Source organism: Hypanus sabinus, chromosome 10 (genome assembly GCF_030144855.1).
Source record: "Hypanus sabinus isolate sHypSab1 chromosome 10, sHypSab1.hap1, whole genome shotgun sequence".
Lineage (NCBI taxonomy): Eukaryota > Metazoa > Chordata > Chondrichthyes > Myliobatiformes > Dasyatidae > Hypanus > Hypanus sabinus.
In genome coordinates this window covers 86001260-86020062 of record NC_082715.1, presented here as the reverse complement: position 1 = coordinate 86020062, position 18803 = coordinate 86001260, and the positions used below count along the sequence as shown (strand labels likewise).

The 18803-nt window shown below is 40.8% G+C and overlaps 1 protein-coding gene across 1 annotated transcript in view; it reads left to right on the top strand.

The window, feature by feature from the left end:
* The window catches only part of LOC132401336 (protein eyes shut homolog), a 1222700-nt gene that overhangs the window by 141113 nt on the left and 1062784 nt on the right, over window positions 1–18803 (top strand). The window lies entirely within an intron of this gene.

The following is an 18803-nucleotide window of genomic DNA, read 5'->3' as shown; positions in this document are numbered from 1 at the left end:
TCGACAATTTACCCATGAAAGAAAAGGTCATTGAGAGAGAATGTGACTAGAGATGACCCCTTGTGGTTCATTTGTTTGTGAGATGATTTGAGGGAGGTGCAAACAGATGGCTGAGGATCCCAACAGCTTGATAGTGTACTAATACCCTCAGTGCACAAAAGTAAGAAGCATACTGTCTGTCTCCCCTCCATCCTAATTTGGAACTGATTTCTTCATAGTCACAAAATAGTTGCATAAGCAGTAAGTTAGGGTAATGCATTTTCAGTTATTCCTTTCAGAGTATTACATGCCTTGAGGCAGTTTATTTACATTGATTATGCAGGAGCATATGGTGTAGAGATAACACTTTTTTACAATAGTTTGCCTCTTTTCTCTGCACACTGAAAAACGTTGATTGGTTTTATTGCATCGCTAGTTCCCCAAGGAGCTTGATTTTCTAAAGGTTTTGGAGATCACGCAGCATTCTCTACTCCTGGCATTGAGGCAGGCTGGTGTGAAGTCTCAAATTAATGATTCTTATTCAGATATCTGCTCACAGCTTTGGGAATACATGAAGATGGTGAATAATGAATTTGGGTTGTACAATTGCAGCTTTAAATAAGACTATTTCTCACTGGTTTTATTTCCTGTGTTTGATCTTTGTCTCCTGCCATCTAGATTCTGCAACTGTTTGATCATCAACCAGTATTAATTAGGGAAGGGGTGAGCAAGTAACCTGAGAATTAAAAGTTCACAATTTCATTGATAAGATTAATAAGTTAACGATGTTCCTTTGTTTTTGCTTCATTGCCTGGATAATTGCAGCCTTCGATATGCATACTGCTATATTTATTATTTTTCATTAGTATGAAGATTAAAATAATATTTGTTCTTAAACATAGAGCATATTTATCTTGTCTCCCATGATGAAATAATGCAGTCAGCCTTGTGTGTTTATCTAGCCAATTGGTATAATTGTATTCAAATTGTACGAGGTGGCAGTTGTTCATTAAAGTTTATCAACAGGATAAATTAAAACTATTTATTGTGAATTATAAATCTTTGATAGATAATTATTTCCCATTTCTAGATGGAATAGTACCATGCTTTTGCACTCTAGCTGTAGCGTTCTCGCTCGGGTGTAATGGAAACACCGAATTAAACGCCGAGATAAACCGGTCAATGAAAACAAGGTCGCAGTAAGATTAACCATTTACTGTTCACTCTTCACATTAACGTATGGTGAAAACTGTTGATAAAACAATACAAGATTGATACAGTATTTGTTCCCTTCTTGATATCACATTTACATTGTAAATACTTGTAAAAGTAAACTACAACTACATTGCATTAAAGAGCAGTATACAGTCAGAATCTACCTATGCCATGGACTGCTTTAAATACACTTCAACACAAACTATCCACAACTCTTTAACTAATGAAAACATAAACCTTATCGGCCGTTGTTACTTTTAACGGGATCGGCGTTAACATTTTAATTCAACATATTGATTATCTATTAACTTACAGGGTTGCTCTCACTGTGATTTCTAATGCATACAAACAACTTATTGCACGAGTCTGTTTCTTGCTCTGGTCTCCCTTGTGTGAGCCCCCACCCTTGTGTTGATCCCAAACCGGTATTTTCCCACAAGACGTGGCGAAACCGGATGTGACGTCATCACATGCCGATATATTTTACAGGCAATGAATATACTTTAAACAATTCTAATTCTAACTAGAAAATACTAACAAATTAATTACTAAGCAAAAATATTATAAACTAAATAACTGCCATAAAGGCAACACACTAGCAATGGAGCAACTAATTTTGCATTATTGTAAGTATTGGCCACAGCTAGTGAGAAACTTGTAGCTTCAAAATACCTGTTCAAGTGGAAATAATCTGATGTTCGATTCATCAATCAGTTTTAAGAACTTCCTTGGCATTCACCTCCACTTTGCTTCAGCCAAATTAAGGTTGAATTGTGGAGGCATACAATTATTTGTTTCTTCCAATAATGTGTGCGGTGATGATGACTGGAACCAAAATTAGTTTAAAGGTTTCCATGTGAGGGAAAACAATGGAGTTTTGTGATAGATGGACTGATTACTGATGGTGTTAGAAGTTCAGAATAGATTTCTTTGATGGATTCAATGCCACATGGGAGTATTCAGAGTGAGGTAAATTGGATTATTAACCTTTTAGCACAGTATTAACCAAAGAACCTGTGTGATCATTGAAGATGGCAGAATTTTAAGTGTGTTGTACAGCTAACCTGTATCACAGGTTTGTTGCATCTCACTGCATCTGCTGCTGAAACTGCCCATCCATGGTTTGTTACTTCCAGAAGTATTGCAACATGCTTGAGTCCAACCTTACACCTTGCATCTTCTGCAGGTTTGAAGTTATCTAGAGGTGACAGATAATGTGTACTGTTTTGTATATAATGTTATATATTAATCTGTAAAAATAAGTTAAATAGACAAAGTACCATACATAAAATGCCAAAGGAACACAGCAGGTCAGGCAGCTTCCATAGAAGTAGTTGAAGTTTTGTGTAGAGACCCTTCTTCACAACTGGAAAGGAAGGTGGAAGAGGTCAGAATAAAAAGGAGGTGAGCTGGAAGGCGATAGGTAAAGCCAGGTTGGTGGGAAAGGTGGCTGGAGAAGAAGGAATCTGATGGGACAGGAGGATACACAGTAGGAGAAAGAGGAGTAGGAACCCAGGGGTGACTGGCAGAGGAGAAGAGGTAAAAGGCCAGAATGGAGAATAGGGGGAAGGTGGAGAGAGAGGGAAAGCATTTTTTTTACTGGAAGGAGAAAATTATATTCATGCTGTCATGTTGGAGGTTACCCAGACAGAATATAAAGTGTTGTTCTCCCACCTTGAGAGAGGTCCCATCTTTTCACAAGAGATGCCACAACAGGAATGAAAGTAAGAATTAAAATGTTTGGCCACAGGGAAGTTCTGCATTTAGTGGATGGAATAGAGGTCCCCCAGTTTACGACAGGTCTCACCAGTGTAGAGGAAACCACATCGGGAGTACCCGACACAAAAGATGACCCCTAGCAGATTCGCAGGTGAAGTGTTGCCTCACCTGGAAGGATTGTTTGGGGCCCTGAATGGAAGTAAGCGAGGAGGTGAATGGGCACTTAGGCTGCCTGCAGTGATAAGTGCCAGGACAGGGATTGGGGAGCAACAAATGCACAAGGAACTCATGGAGGGTATGATCCCTGTGGAATACAGAGGTCAAGGCTAGGTAAAGGTATGTTTAGTGGTAGGATCCCTTTGGAGATGGTGGAAGTTGCAGAGGATGATTTATTGAATGCGAAGTCTCATGGGGTGGTAGGCAAGAACAAGAAGAACTCTATCACTGTTAAGGCAGCAGGAAATGGGGTGAGTATGGATGTTCGTGAAATGGAAGAGATGTAGGTGAGGGCAGTATCAATGGTGGAGGGAGGGAATCAACATTCTTTGAAGGAGGACATCTCCTGGAATGGGAAGCTACATCCTGGGAAAAGATGTGACAGAGGCGAAGGGAGTGGGGTGGGAAGAAATTTTGTCAAGATAACCATGGGAATCGGTAGGTTTAAAAAGTTGATGGTTGATATTTTGTCTCCAGAGATGGAGACAGAGAGATCTAGAAAGGAGAGGAAGGTGACAGAAATAGACTAAGGGAATTTAAGGACAGGATGGAAGCCAGAGGCAAAGTTAATGAAATTGAGACGCTCAACATGGGTGCATGTAGCAGCACTAATGCAGATGTGAATGTAGCAGAGGAAGAATTAGGGAGTATTACTGGGAAAGGCTTGGAACATGGACTGATCTACATAGCAATGAAGAAGCAGGCATAGCTGTGTCCATGGCTACCTCTTAAGCCTAGAGAAAGAGGGAGGAGCTGAAGGAAAAGTTGTTGAGAGTGAGGACCGGTTCTGTCAGAGAGGGGTGGTGCTGGAGAAAATTGGTTGGTTCCTTTGTCAAGAATGAAGCAGAGAGCTTTGATAATTTCTTGTGGGGGACAGAATTGCATAGAGACTGAGCAAAAATATAATGGTAAAATGAGACTCTATCTTTAAGAAATTTAAGTTCCTTTCAAACTTGACCTATCCATAACTCTGATAATTATCAATACTATATTCCTATGCTGGTTTCCTATTAAATTAAGCAATACTGCGTATTTTAAAATTCTTACCCTTATTTAATTTTCCTTTGTGGCATCAATTCCCTCTGTCTCGGCAAACCTCCACTGTTCTTCGAGATAACTGTACTCTTCCAGATATGGCTTCCTATGCATCCCTTATTTTCAACATTCTACCATTATTGATCTCAATTGCCAATTCCCTAAGCTTTGATTCAAGGGAATGATCTCAGGAATTAAAGGGTTTATGTAAGAGAAACTCTGAGTCTGTACTGGCTTGAGTTTAGAAGAATGAATCAGAATCAGATTTATTATCATCAGCATGTGACATGAAATTTGTTAACTTAGCAGCAGCAGTTCAATGCAATACATCATCTGGCAGAGAGAAAAAAAATAATAACAATAATAATACTAAATAAAATAAACAAGTAAATCAATTACAAATACTGAATAGGTTTTTAAAAAGCATGCAAAAATCAAAATACTGTATATTTAAAAATAAGTGAGGTAGTGTCCAAAGCTTCAATGTCCATTTAGGAATTGGATGGCAGAGGGGAAGAAGCTGTTCCTGAATCAACTGAGTGTGTGCCTTCAGGCTTCTGTACCTCCTACCTGATGGTAACAGTGAGAAAAAGGTATGCCCTGGGTGCTGGAGGCCCTTAACAATGGACACTGCCTTTCTGAGACACCACTCCATAAAGATGTCCTGGGTAATTTGTAGGCTCGTACCCAAGATGGAGCTGACTAGATTTACGATCTTCTGTAGCTTCTTTCAGTCCTGTGCAGAAGCCTCTCCATACCAGACAGTGATGTAGCCTGTCAGAATTCTCTCCACGGTACAAACATATAAGTTTTTGAGTGTATTTGTTGACATGCCAAATCTCTTCAAACTCCTAATAAAGTATAACTACTGTTTTGCCTTCTTTATGACTACATCAATATGTTGAGACCTGCTTTGATCCTCAGAGATCTTGACACCCAGGAACTTGAAACTGCTCAGTCTTTCCATTTCTGATCCCTGTATGATGATTGGTCTGTGTTCCTTCATCTTACCCTTCCTGAAGTCCACAATCAGCTTCTTCATCTTACTGACGTTGAGTGCCAGGTTGTTGCTGTGGCACCATTCCACTAGTTGGCATATCTCACTCCTGTACGCCCTTTCGTCACCACCTGAGATTCTACCAACAATGGTTGTATCATCAGCAAATTTATAGATTGTATTTGAGCTATGTGTACCCACACAGTCATGTGTTTATAGAGAGTACAGCAATGGGCTAAGCACATACCTCTGAGGTGCGCCAGTGTTGATCGTCAGCAAGAAGGACGTTTTATCACCAATCTGCACAGACTATAGTCTTCTGGTTAGGAAGCGGAGGATCCAATTGCAGAAGGGGGTACAGAGGCCCAAGTTCTGCAACTTCTCAACCAGAATTGTGGGAATGATTGTATTAAATGCTGAGCTATTGTCAATGATCAGCATCCTGACATGGGTGTTTGTGTTGTTTAGGTGGTCTAAAGCCATGTGGAGAGCTATTGAGATTGTGTTTGCTATTGACCTATTGTGGTGATAGGCAAATTAGAATGGGTCCAGGTCAGTGAAAGGCTTAAGTGAAAGTGAAAGGGGATGTGTCCTGTAGTTGGGGAGTTTAGGACCAGATGGCACAGACTCAGAATAGAAGTGTAGGCCTCCATTAGTCTCGATAGACCATGGATTTTCACCTTGGAGAGTTTCCAGGGCGCAAGCCTGGGCAAGGTTTTCTTTATGGAAGACTGGCAGTTGCCCAAGCTGCAAGTCTCCCCTCTCTATGCCACCGATGTTGTACAAGGGAAGTGCATTAGACAGAATGGAAGAACATCCCTTTTGAACAGAGATGAGGAGAAATTTCTTTAGCCAGAGGGCAGGCAAATCTGTGGACTTCATTACCACAGACTACTGTGGAAGCTAAGTCATTGGGTATACTAAAACAGAGGTTGATAGGTTCTTGATTTGTAAGGGTGTCAAAGGTTATGGGTAAGAGGCAGGAGTATGGTTTTGAGAGGGATAATAAATCGGCCATGATTAAATGGCGGAGCAGACTCAATGGGCCAAATGGCCTAATTCTGCTCCAATGTCTTATAGCCTTATAAACTTACGAAGGGAGTTGATAGGAATATGTTACAGGGGACGTTACAGTTTAGCTTGCTTCAGCCTTCCATTAATAGGACTATTTTGTGAAAGGCCTTGTCATTTTTATTGTGCCTATATATAAATAGTTAATTTAAATAAGGAGTGCAAAAATAGAAATTAAAAGTAGTAAGGTAGTGTCAAATGTCCATTCAGAAATTGCAAAGGGAAGATGTTCCTGACTCGTAGAGTATGTGCCTCTTTCCTGATGTTAGCAATGAGTACAAGACATGGCCTGAGTGATAGGGATCCTTAATGATGGATGCTGTATACTTGAGGCATCGCTCCTTGAAAAGTTTTTGATGCTGGGGAGGCTGGTGCCCATGATGGAGCTGACTAAGTTTACAACTCTCTGCAGCTTATTTTGATCCTGTACAACACCTCCACTCCCCCTTCCTTTACCCGATGATGATGCAGCCAGTTAAAATGCTCTCCACGTCACATCTGCAGAAATTTGCAAGTGTCTTTGGTGGTATACCGTAACTCCTCAAACTCCTGATAGAATATATCCGCTGTTGTGCATTCTTTGTAGCTGCATCAATATGTTGGGGCCAAGATAGACCCTCAGAGATATTGACATCCAGGAACTTGAAATTGCTCACTCTCCACTGCTGATCAGTCTATAATGTGATAATTGTATTGTTATAATTTCTGCATTGACATGAGTTAACTTAGTGTGATTGTGCTTGTTTTTAAAGATCCTTTGATGAAATAGTTGCAAGGTAGTGATGAGTATGTCTGTTTAGTGATTATTTGTGACTTTTGCATCCCGTTTGACTTTGAACAGAGCTTACCACTTTCCATTACCAAGGCCTGTCCCCTCCCTCAGCTGCTCTGTTGTTGAACCTCTCCTCCTTTCCTAGCTGCCTCCAGACATAGAACATAGAATATAGAACACTACAGCACATTTCAAGCCTTCCAGCCCACAATGCTGTGCCAAACATATAATTTACTCTTAGATCAATGTAACCTCTCCCTCTTAGATAGCCCTCTATCTCCATGTTTCTATCAAAGAATTTCTTAAATGTCCCTCATTTACCTGCCTCTGCCACTATCCTTTGGCTGACCAGTGGTGTAGTGGCATCAGCACAGGACTTCGAGGCAAATGGTCCCAAGTTCGAATCTGGCCGGCCTCTTGCATGCTTTCCATCTGTGCTGGGTTGAGCATCATGAAAAAATGGTCAAATACTATGGAAACGGCAAAAGATATGCTACCTGATACACCACAAGGAATGAACAGGAACAACAACAAACCATCATCCCTAACAAAGCATTCCATGCAACCATCACTCTCTGTATAAAAGAATAACAACTTTCCTATGATGTCCTTCGATATGATTGCTCCAAAAAAATGGAAGAGATTCTGCAGATGCAGCAAATCCGGAACAACACATACAAAATGCTGGAGGAGCTCAGCTGGTCAGGCAACATCTATGAACTAAATAGTTAACATTTTGGGTTGGGACCCTTCATCAGGAATCCTGACAAAGGGCCTCAGCCCGAAAGGTCAACTGTTGGCTTGGTTTTGGTTCAGCAGCAGCTCCAGTTTACTATTTCCAACCTGCATGGTTTCAGTACTTTGTGAATCTTCCAGGCAATAAGCGAATTTCACCTAGAGGGTATCATGTATCAAACTGTCCACTCAGTATTTACTTAAAGGGATGTGTTATTCAAGGGAACATCTGGAAGTTATTGGACAATAAAAAGCAGGGTTGCCCTTCCTCACTTTTTGCACAGGTGGACGATGGTATCTGAATGTGGGCCAAGCCTGATTTCTGTCTGGGTGGAACGCTGGGGCACACAGAACGCTGGAGTACGTAGAACAGCAGTACAATACAATGATTTGGCAACTATCTAGAGCAGATATCATATTTTTCAGCCAGTGATTCCTTTCATGTGTTCTTTTATTTAGAATTTACTTTTTGTTCTAAAGCCACAACAAACATTCTGTTTATCTGCAGAATCATCAGATTTCATAACTTCAAGAATAAGCCAACTGACAAATGATCAGTACTCCTCCGTAGCAAAGCTGTGACACATTCTGAACTTGGGCCAAGAGATGTGCCTACTTAAACTGAACAAATTCATTTTCTGATGTGCTTCTGCAGCTACTGTACAAAAATATCAGTGTGAAAACTGGCAAAGGTGACATCACTGACTGCAATCTGAAAATAATTGTCGAAAAAATGAACTGCCATTGGTTTTAAACAGAGTAGAAGCAGGCATTATGTCTTCTGTCCTGTGAGGGGGCTAAGCTTGTTGCAGACCTCAGGTTTGCACTAGCAATGCTGAAACAATTGCTGCACAACTTTTAATTCGGCTGCACTAATTTGAGTCCTCAATTCACATAGGCTTTATAAACAGGGAGCACCTGGACCAACGTAGCAGACTGGGAAGACACATATAGGACCCAGTCGAACTTAACATTCAGGTTTAGATTAAATTCTGTGCCCTAAATAAGTGATAATTCCTTGCCCAACACTGAGGTGTGAAAGATACATATACAGTATTTTTGGAAAGGAAGATACGTACAAGATTAAGATGGAAATTTATCACTGGAATCACATTCCTTAAAGCAGTTTGTGTTCATAAAATATAGCCATTTATTTAAATAAAATGCAAATTGTATAATTCATGAATTTTTGAGCAGGGATCAAAACCACAACTAACCCCATCTATTTAATCTAATTCTGCCAGCTCATTGTAATGATTGCTGCGTGTGGTCGGTGCTAATCATGCTGCTCGTTTTCCAGTTAAATCCAACCTGCTCCTCTCAAAGGGGCATGTATCATGGGTGCAGTGGATACTGTTAGATGCTAAAGAGTCAGCATCAGACAGCACAGAAACGAGTCACCACATCAACAAGTATCCACGGATACTAATCCTGTTTATTAGTCCATAGTCTTCCGTATTCTGGTGATTCGGGTGATCCCCACATACTTCTTAAATGTAATGGGAGTACCAGTTACCATGATTCCAGTCTGCAACTGTTTATTCATTTCATTTCCAAAGATGCTGCCTGAGCTGCTAAGTTCATCCAGCATTTTCTGTGTGTTGCTTTTGATTTCCAGCATCTGCAGACATTTTCGTATTTATGATTTGAAACACAAGGTGATTTTTTTCCCTCTGATCTCCTCCAATACACTTCTTCCAACTTAAAGGTTCAAATGTTCAGTTTATTGTCAAAGTTTGCATGTACAATACAACTCTGACATATGTCTTCACCAGATAGCCATGAAGAAACGATACATCAACTTCCCCAATGCACGAAAAAGAAACGAAACAAAGCTCACAGACCACAAAATCCACCACACATCCCCCACATAAAAAAACAATTCACAACCCGCTTATATGCTGGGGAAGCACTTCCTGAGCTGTATGGCAATGTCAGTGATTTGCGAACCACACACCTCGATGGTTTCTTTATTGTTGCTGGTGACATCAAACATGCTAACTTAAAAACAGTCTTGTCTAAATTCTATCAGCATATTGACTTTACTACCAGAGGTGAGAACTCATTAGACCTGTTTTAAACCAGCATCCTTGGTGTGTACGAAGCTGTTTCTGGGCCCCACATCAGAGTCCTTAACCACATATCTGTTATGGTAATTCCTGCATACCGATCATTGATTAAATGTGCCAAACCATCTCAGAGGGGAGATATAGACCTGGCCAAAAGGTGCAATCTCAACATTGTGGGACTATTTTGAAAACATGGTCTGGTACATGTTCAGGGAAGATGTTACCTATGACCATTGTATCCATGAATATACAAGACCTATGACTGGTTACATAGAGAAGTGCATTGAGGATGTTGCAGTTATTAAATGCATCGATATGAGGGCAAATCAAAATCATGGCTTAGAGATTGGGATGCTGCCTTCAGACTGGGGGATAAAACATCCCTCAGGACAGCAGGAGTTGCACCTTCCTGCACCATCAGGAAAGCAAAATGGGATTATTCACAGAAAATAAGTCACTTCTATGACACCAGAGACATAAGGTGCATGTGTCGGGGTATTCAGTCAATAATGGACTACAAGTCCACCCTGCACATCAACAACAGGAACACTTGTACTCCTGATTGGCTGAAAGTCTTTTATGCTCAGTTTGATGACTGAATGATGTGCCAGCAAGAACAGCCCCTCTTCCTCCCACCCTCCCTGAGGAGCAGGCAGGCTGTAGGGCTGCAGCTGATGTGAAGAAAACTCTCAGCAGGGTTAACCTATGAAAAGCTGAGGAGACCGATACTTAGCTACGTGCTGAGGGACTGCGCAGCCCATTTAACTTGAGGTTGTAACATACATCTTCAACATCTTTCTGGAACAGTTCAATATCCTCTCTGGCTTCAAGGTGGCAACCACCATCTCGGTGCCCACGTGAGCAACAGTAATCTGGTGATTACTGAGGCAACGTCTGAGGAAACAGAAAAAGATAATATTTCAGATACAGGACCCTTATCAAAACTGGGAAGGAGAAGAATGTTTACAGAGAAGGTAAGATAATTGAAGGAGGAAGGGGAAGGGAATGTGTTGTTCTGTTGAATGGATAGAACAAAATGAGCATCTCTCTTGTTGGTTGAGGATGGATGACACAATTTGATATTTTAACTAGCACACGGGGAGATAGCATACTTGACCATTGCTACTCTCCCTTCCACAATGCTTATAAAATGCTCCTTCATCTGCCACTTGGGACGTCGGATCTTGTTTCTGCCAACGTACAGTCAGAAGTTGAAAGAAGAGGCAGCCATAGTTAAAACCGTCCATTATTGGTCTAACCAATTAGTCTCCATGCTATGGGGCTACTTTGATGGCGTCAACTGGAGCGTTTTTCCTGATGAGGATGTCTCCAAGTTCGCAGATGAGGTCACAAGCTTCATCCGGAAGTGCATCAAGGATGACGTCCCACAAAAATCAGTCAAGGTCTATCCAAATCAGAAACCATAGATCAACAATTCTGTATGAGTAGCACCAACCACGCAAGAAAGAGCTGACAACAACACACGCAGCTTATAACAAGGTCTGCACACCATCGCAGACTTCAAAGCTAAGTGCAGTGGTGCTGCCAACATCGCTGTCTCTCTCCCAGATGAGCTAAATCTTTTTTACACTCGGTTTGATGTTGGCAACATGGAGCCCCTGAGGAGAGCCGCTGAAGCAACCTGCACCTTGGTCATCTCTGAGGCTGAAGTATGCAGATGTTTCCAATGAGTGGATAGTCGCAAGGCTGCGGGACTGGACAGCATTCCAGGGCAGGTACTCAGGATATGCAGGGCACAACTGACTGGTGCGTTCACAGATATTTTTAATCTCTCCCTCTACCAGTGTAGAGTGCCCTTCTGCTTCAAAACATCCACCATTGTCCCTGTACCTAAAAAAACCAAGGTAATATGCATGAACGACTGGTGTCCTGTCGCATTCACCTCATAATAGGCAAACGCTTTAAAAGGCTGGTCAAGGACTATATCTGCAGCTTGCTACCACTCTCACTGCCGCCCCCCCCTACAATTTGCCCACCAACACAACCGATCGGCAGATGACTCAATAGTCACAGCTCTACACACCATCCTTACACATCTAGAGAAGAAGGATGCTTCTGTGAGAATGTTGTTCTTGGACCACAGTTCAGCATTCAACACCATAATTCCCTCCAGGCTTAACAAGAAACTCAAGGGACCTCGGCTTTCACCCTGCCGTGTGCATCTGGATCCTGGACTTCCTGTCTGATCACTGGCAAGTGGTAAGTGTGGGCTCCCTCACCTCCAACCCTCTGATCCTGAACACAGAGGTCCCTCAGGGCTGTGTCCTAAGCCCCCCTCCTTTACTTTCTGTATATCAATGACTGTATCACCACCCACAGCTTCAATCTGCTAATTAAGTTTATTGATGATACTACACTGATTGGCCTAATCTCAAATAATAATGGGGCAGCCGACAGAGAACAAGTCATCACCCTGACACAGTGGCGTCAAGAGAACAACCTCTTTCTCAATGTCACAAACACAAAGGAGCAGATTGTGGACCAAAGAGACAGGCTAACCTCTATTGCCATCAATGGATCTGGGGTTGAGAGGGTGAACAGCTTTAAGTTCCTTGATATATACATCACCGAGGATCTCACATGGTCTATACATACCGGTGTGTGGTGAAAAAAGCACAAAAGTGCCTCTTTCACCTCAGACAGTTGAAGAAGTTTGACATGAGTCCCCATATCTGAAGGACTTTCTACAGGGGCATAATTGAGAGCATCCTGAGTGGCTGCATCACTGCCTGGTATGGAAACTGTAATTCCATCGATCACAAGATTTTGCAGAGAGTGGTGCAGACAACCCAGCACATCTGTAGATGTGAATTTCCCACTATTCAGGACATCTACAGAGTCAGATGTATAAAAAGGGCCCAAAAGATCACTGGGGACCTGAGTCACTCCAACCACAAACTGTTCCAGCTTCTGGGAAACGGTACTGCTGCATTAAAGCCAGGACCAACAGGCTTTGGAACAGCTTCTTCCAGCAGGCCATCAGACTGACTAATTCATGCTGATACAATTGAATTTCTATGCTATATTGACTGTCCTGTTGAACATACCATTTATTACAAATTACTATAAGTTGCACATTACACAATTAGATGTAAAGATTTTTACTCCTCATGTATGTGAAGAATGTAAGAAATAGTCAATTCAATTCAATATTGAAAGATTATGAAGCTGTTTGCCTGTCTGATGTGTTGTTAACGAAAAAGCTGTGGGATTTGTCCAGCAGACCACTACAAGAAAAATGAAGAACAAAAATGAAAAAATTAGGGAAAAATTCTTGACTAATTCAGAGACAGGCAGTCAGAAAGAATGAGAAACTTAAAGCTGAAGATTTCCACGTTGGGTTTTGCAGACAGAAAATGAGGTATTGCTCCTTGAGTCTTGTTATACCAGTGCAGGTGGTCACTTACAGAAAGGTCAAAGTTAGACTGGTATGCTGCAGGCTCCACAAAGCAGTCACCCAATTTGCTTTTGATTTCCACAGTGTAGAAGAGGCCACAACATGAGCACCAAAATTCAGTAGACTAGATTGAATGAAGTGCAAGGAAATTGACATGAATATAGCCACCTTCAACTATTTGTATTTGCTAGTGATTGTGAATGAATCTGACACTTAAGAACAAGAGGCACACAACTTCTATTGGTAGCTTGGTTTAGCTTTATGAAAAGACTGTGTTATTGAAGACTGTAAGCTTCTGAAAAATATCTAATGATTTCTTCAGCAAATCATCAGAGAAAATGTTAGGGACTGTTCCTAGTGTTGGCTTGGAAAATGGGCTGTTCCACATTGCCACTTCAGAGGAAGTCAGGGATTGTTCTAGGTTTCTTACACTTTCTTTTAAAGAAAAACATAATGGTTCCTCCCTTAATACAATATCATGGATTAATTGATCTTTGACTAATCTTAGCATTGATTAATTCAAAGCATGACTAATTCCACAAGACTTCTGATCCATCTTCATTCATCTTCATTTTCTAAGCTTTCTGGCGACAAAACTCAGAAACAAACAGTAAGGCTGAATCAGACTGGATCCAGCCTGTACTCACACCCTTGCTTGTCTTCTAGCTGCATTTGGTCAACCAAGCTCTTGATAGCAGTTTGAGAAAGAGAGAGAGATGGGAGCTGCATCATCTCCACCTCCTGTGGGAATGCAACAGCAAAAATGAAGATTGGAGCAATGGTCCTAAGTATTCGGTGGTGATTCTCCACGAAGCTGCAGCCTCTTTGCTGATCTTGTTAGTGATATTCAGAGAGGCAGAGAATTCAGTAGTTTTGTGGCAGAATATCACACTTTTTTTTGACAGCTCACTGCTGTCAGAGGCCTTGTTAGTCAGTTTTAAACATCTTGGATAATTGGAAACACTTGAAGGTAGTTGATTTTGCAGCCTGGGAAATTACACTCAGGGCACCAATACTTTTTCAGGTCTTTAATTCTTTTATCTGTTTTAGATGCTTTAATGCAGAAAGAGAATATCAAAACAACAAAATAACTTTGAAAAAAAATGTTCCTGTTGTTACAGTTTCAGCTTAACTTTGGTCCACACACTTGTGTAGTAACTAGTTGCATGTGCAGTTGAAAATAAATCAAACAGAATATACAAAACCAATATAGTAGTGCAATTCTAAACAACAATACAAACAACATGAGGATCACACCAACCGTATGCCTTGTACACAAAATTTAAAAAAAACATTTCATCTTAACTAAGATATAATCTCACATGCTTCACCTCCAGACGTGTATAGACTAGACTCAGAAACAAACTCTCCCTATTCATGCTACTAGGTCAATAAGGAGCTTATATGACCATGCCATCCAGTGCCGTTGCCAAAAATTCGTAAGACATAGGAACAGAACTTGGCCATTCAGCCCATTGGGTCCACCATACCATTCCATCATGGCTGATCCCGGATCCCACACAACCCCACACCTCTGCCTTCTCACCATATCCTTTGATGCCCCGACCGATTAGGAAATTATCAACTTCTGCCTTAAATATACCCACAGACCTGGCCTCCACCACAGTCTGTGGTCGGACTTTCCACAGATTCATCACTCTTTGGCTAAATTCCTCCTTACCTCTATTCTAAAAGGTTGCCCCTCAATTTTGAGGCTGTGCTCTCTGCTTCTGGAAACCCCCACCATTGGAAACATCCTCTCCCTATCTAGTCCTTCGAACATGTGGTAGGTTTCAATGAGATACCTCCGCTTTCTTCTAATCTTCAGTGACTACAGGCCCAATACTGTCAAATGTTCCTCATATGGTAACCCCTTCGTTTCTGGAATCATCCTTGTAAACCTCCTCGGGACTCTCTCCAATGACAACACATCCTTTCTGAAATATGGGGCCCAAAGCTGTTGACAATACTCCAAGTACAGTCTGACTAGTGTCTTATGAAGACTCAGTATTATTTCCTTGCTTTTTAAATTCTATTCCTCTTGAAATAAATGCCAACATGGCATTTGTCCTCTTTACCACAGACTCAACCTGTAAATTAACCTTCTGGGAGTCTTGCATGAGGACTCCCAAGTCCCTCTGCACTTCTGATATTTGAATCTTCTCCATATATAGATAATAGTCTGCATTATTGTTTCTTTTACCAAAATGTATTATCATACATTTACCAAGACTGTATTCCATTTGCCACTTTTTTGCCCATTCTTCCAATTTGTCTAAGTCCTGCTGTAATCACATTGCTTCCTCAGTACTACCTACCCCTTCATCCACAGACTTTGCCAGAAAGCTATCAATTCCATTATCCAAATCATTGAAAAACTGTTGACAATATTTCAAGTGCGGCCAGCCAGTGACTTACTCGCAAAGACCCTTCTTCAGCATATAAACTTCAGGCCTGGGAGACGCAATTCCCAGCATCCCATGCCCAGGCTTTCCAGAACATCAGAATGATTACTATCTAGTTTGTACTTGCATCATAATGTCACTGTTTTCTCTTAAAGGCACAGCATCAATTTTAGCAATATCAAGGGGAATACATAAGTGGACTTAATAACAATAAGAAAATAATTTTCAGTGGTCACCTGGTTACACTGCAATTGTTTTGAAAGAGGAAAATTATTTAAAACATAAATGCAGAAATTATTTTTTAGAAGTTTAAATCCGGCCCCTCCTCTATGGACTCTGTCTATACTTTTCGCTGCCACACTGAAGCAGTCAGCATAATCAAAGACCTTACCCACCTCAGGCATCCTCTTCTCCATGCTCCCATCGGGCAGAAAATACAAAAGCCTGAAGGCACATATTATGAACCTGAAGGACAGCCACTATCCCACTGTTGTCAGACTCTGGAATGCATCTCTTGTATGATAAAATGGACTCTTAGCCTCACAATCTATCTCATGATCTTGCAATCTATTGCTTTCCTGCACTGCACATTTTTTGGTAGCTTTTACACATTAATCTGCATTGTTATTATTCTAGCTCAATGCACTGTGGAATGTTTTAATCTGTATGAACACTATGCAAGGTAAGCTTTACAATATTTCTTAGTTCATCTTCTCTGGGACTTCCAGTGAGATAGCTGCTGGTTCTGATCCATGGGTCAGCCAAAGGTGTTGTTGTTCCTTTTTAAATGTGTTTTTATGATTGCAAGACCCTGCTAGACATTAAGAACTTAATGTACTACAGGGCTACCCTTCAACGAGTTGCTTGTTGGTGGAGAAACTGAAGGAACGGGACTTGGTGTGGATCATGCTGCTGCCTGCCTCATGGAAGCAGAAGGGTCAGTTTGTGAAGATGTGCAGTCCAACAGCAAGTGATCATCTTAGTCACTTTTCCAGTGATCACAAGGCCCTGTTAGACATTGTTAACATGGAATGTCCGACTCACTGATTTATTGGTGGATGGCAGGGACATATGGCGGAGGAGCTGCCTGGCCTTGGTTGTTCCGAGGACCAGGTCTCAAGCCATGGTGTCACTTCTTTACAGCTGCTCAAGAGAGATGCGTCAGGGGTAGTGTCCTGCAGCATGCAGACTGCAGTCGAGGCTGCCCCCAGTGTTTGCACAGTAGAAGAAAAACTGTATTGAGGTTTAGTGAAGATTTTTGCAACATTCATGAACTGGGTGTCTTGATATACTTTATTTTGTGTGACTGTATTTTACCGCAGTCTGTAGCGGTGCTCTGTGTGCTTTGTGTTGTGTGTGACTGTTAGTACAGTGTTTTGCACCTTGGACCCAGAGTAGCACTGTTTTATTTGACTGTATCCTTGGGTATTCATGTATGGTTCAACGATAATTAAACTTGAACTTCTACATGAGACAAATAATAACCCAATACCAATATTAAAATTTAGTTAAGCAACTGAACAAAGCAAACGATTTATCTATACTTCATATTGTAGGGAGTATATTGTCAAAGCTGCTCTTTGTTCCCGATCTCTGCATTGCAGTGCACAAATGTGGAGATCAAGAATGAATTCAGTTGTCCAGTGCTAATTGACAATGGTTCCTTGGCAGCTGTGAGGAAGAAACTCACACAATTCATGAAGTAATTGTCAAGTGAAGTAAGCCAGTACCTCGAAAACTGAAGCTTTATAAGGCATAGGGCATGGGTCAAACCATACCTGGAGTACTGTGAGCAGTATTGGGCCCCTTATCTAAGAAAGGATGTGCTGGCATTGAAGAGGGTCCATAGGAGGTTTATGCAAATAATTTTAGGAATGAAAAGGCTAATGTTCAAGGAGTGTTTGATGCCTCTGTAGCTGTACTCACTAGAGCTTAGAAGGGGATTTTATTAAAACCTATTGAATATTGAAAGGGTTAGATAGAGTGGGCATGGAGAGGTGGGGGAGACTAGGGACAGAGAACACAGCCTCAGAATAGAAGGATATCCCTTTAGAACAGAGATGAGGAGGAACTTCTTTACCCAGAATTAATTGCTACAGACTGCAATGGAAGCAGAGGCATTGGGTATATTTAAGGTGGAGGTTGATAGGTTCTTGAATAGTAAGGGAATCAACAGTTATAGGAAGGAGGGAGAATGGGTTGAGAAGGATAATAAATTAGCCATGATGGAATCATGGCTAATTTATTTTTGATGGGCTAAATGGCCTACTTCTGCTCCTGTGTCTTACGTCTTATGGTTTAAATTTAAAGCAATAATTTTGAATTGGTTTACTTTGTTGGAAAGAATAAGAAAGACAATTCAAACTGAATTACACAATTTAAATGAGGTGTAGCATAATATTATTTGCAACATTGGGTAGTGTGAACTAGAGTCTTCATGGCTTTGCAGAAAATAACAAAAATAAGAGATGTTACTTGACACAGTAAGCTTAACTTTAAAAAAATCAACTACACTTACTCCTCAAGTGAATTATTAACTAGTTTCCAGTGTTGTTGCTAACATAGGACATCCAGACATATTTATTTATTATTATTATTATTTCTTATTTTTTCTTTTGCATTTGCAGAGTTTGTTGTCTTTTGCATTCTGGTTGCTTCTCTGTCCTGTTGGGTGTGCTATTTCATTGATTCCGTTATCTTTCTCAGATTTACTGAGTGTGCCTACAGGAGACTGAACCTCAGGGTTATATATGGTGACATACATATGCATTTTGATAACAAATTTACTCTGAACTTTAAACATACTGCAATAGTAGCTTCTCTCTCACCCACACACCAGTTCACAAAAGAAAACTGAAGTTATAAATTTATGTTAACAATGCCATTCTCTTAGCATTAAAAGATCTGAATTTGTTTGAATATACTTTCAAGTTACTCTAGTAGGTCCATGGAAGTGAGATGCACCATTTGACACTTGCCCTCCAGCTATTACTCTCTATACAGATGTATTTCTTATGGTTTATTTAGATAAAAACCCAAGAAACCAAAATTACATTGTAGGTTGTTTCAATCAAGCTATGACCCATAGAGATTCTAAATTAGTTTGTGAAATTTTTCAGTGTTGAGTAGTTCAATTAAATTTTATTAGCACAAGTTAGTTGTAGTGAGAAGT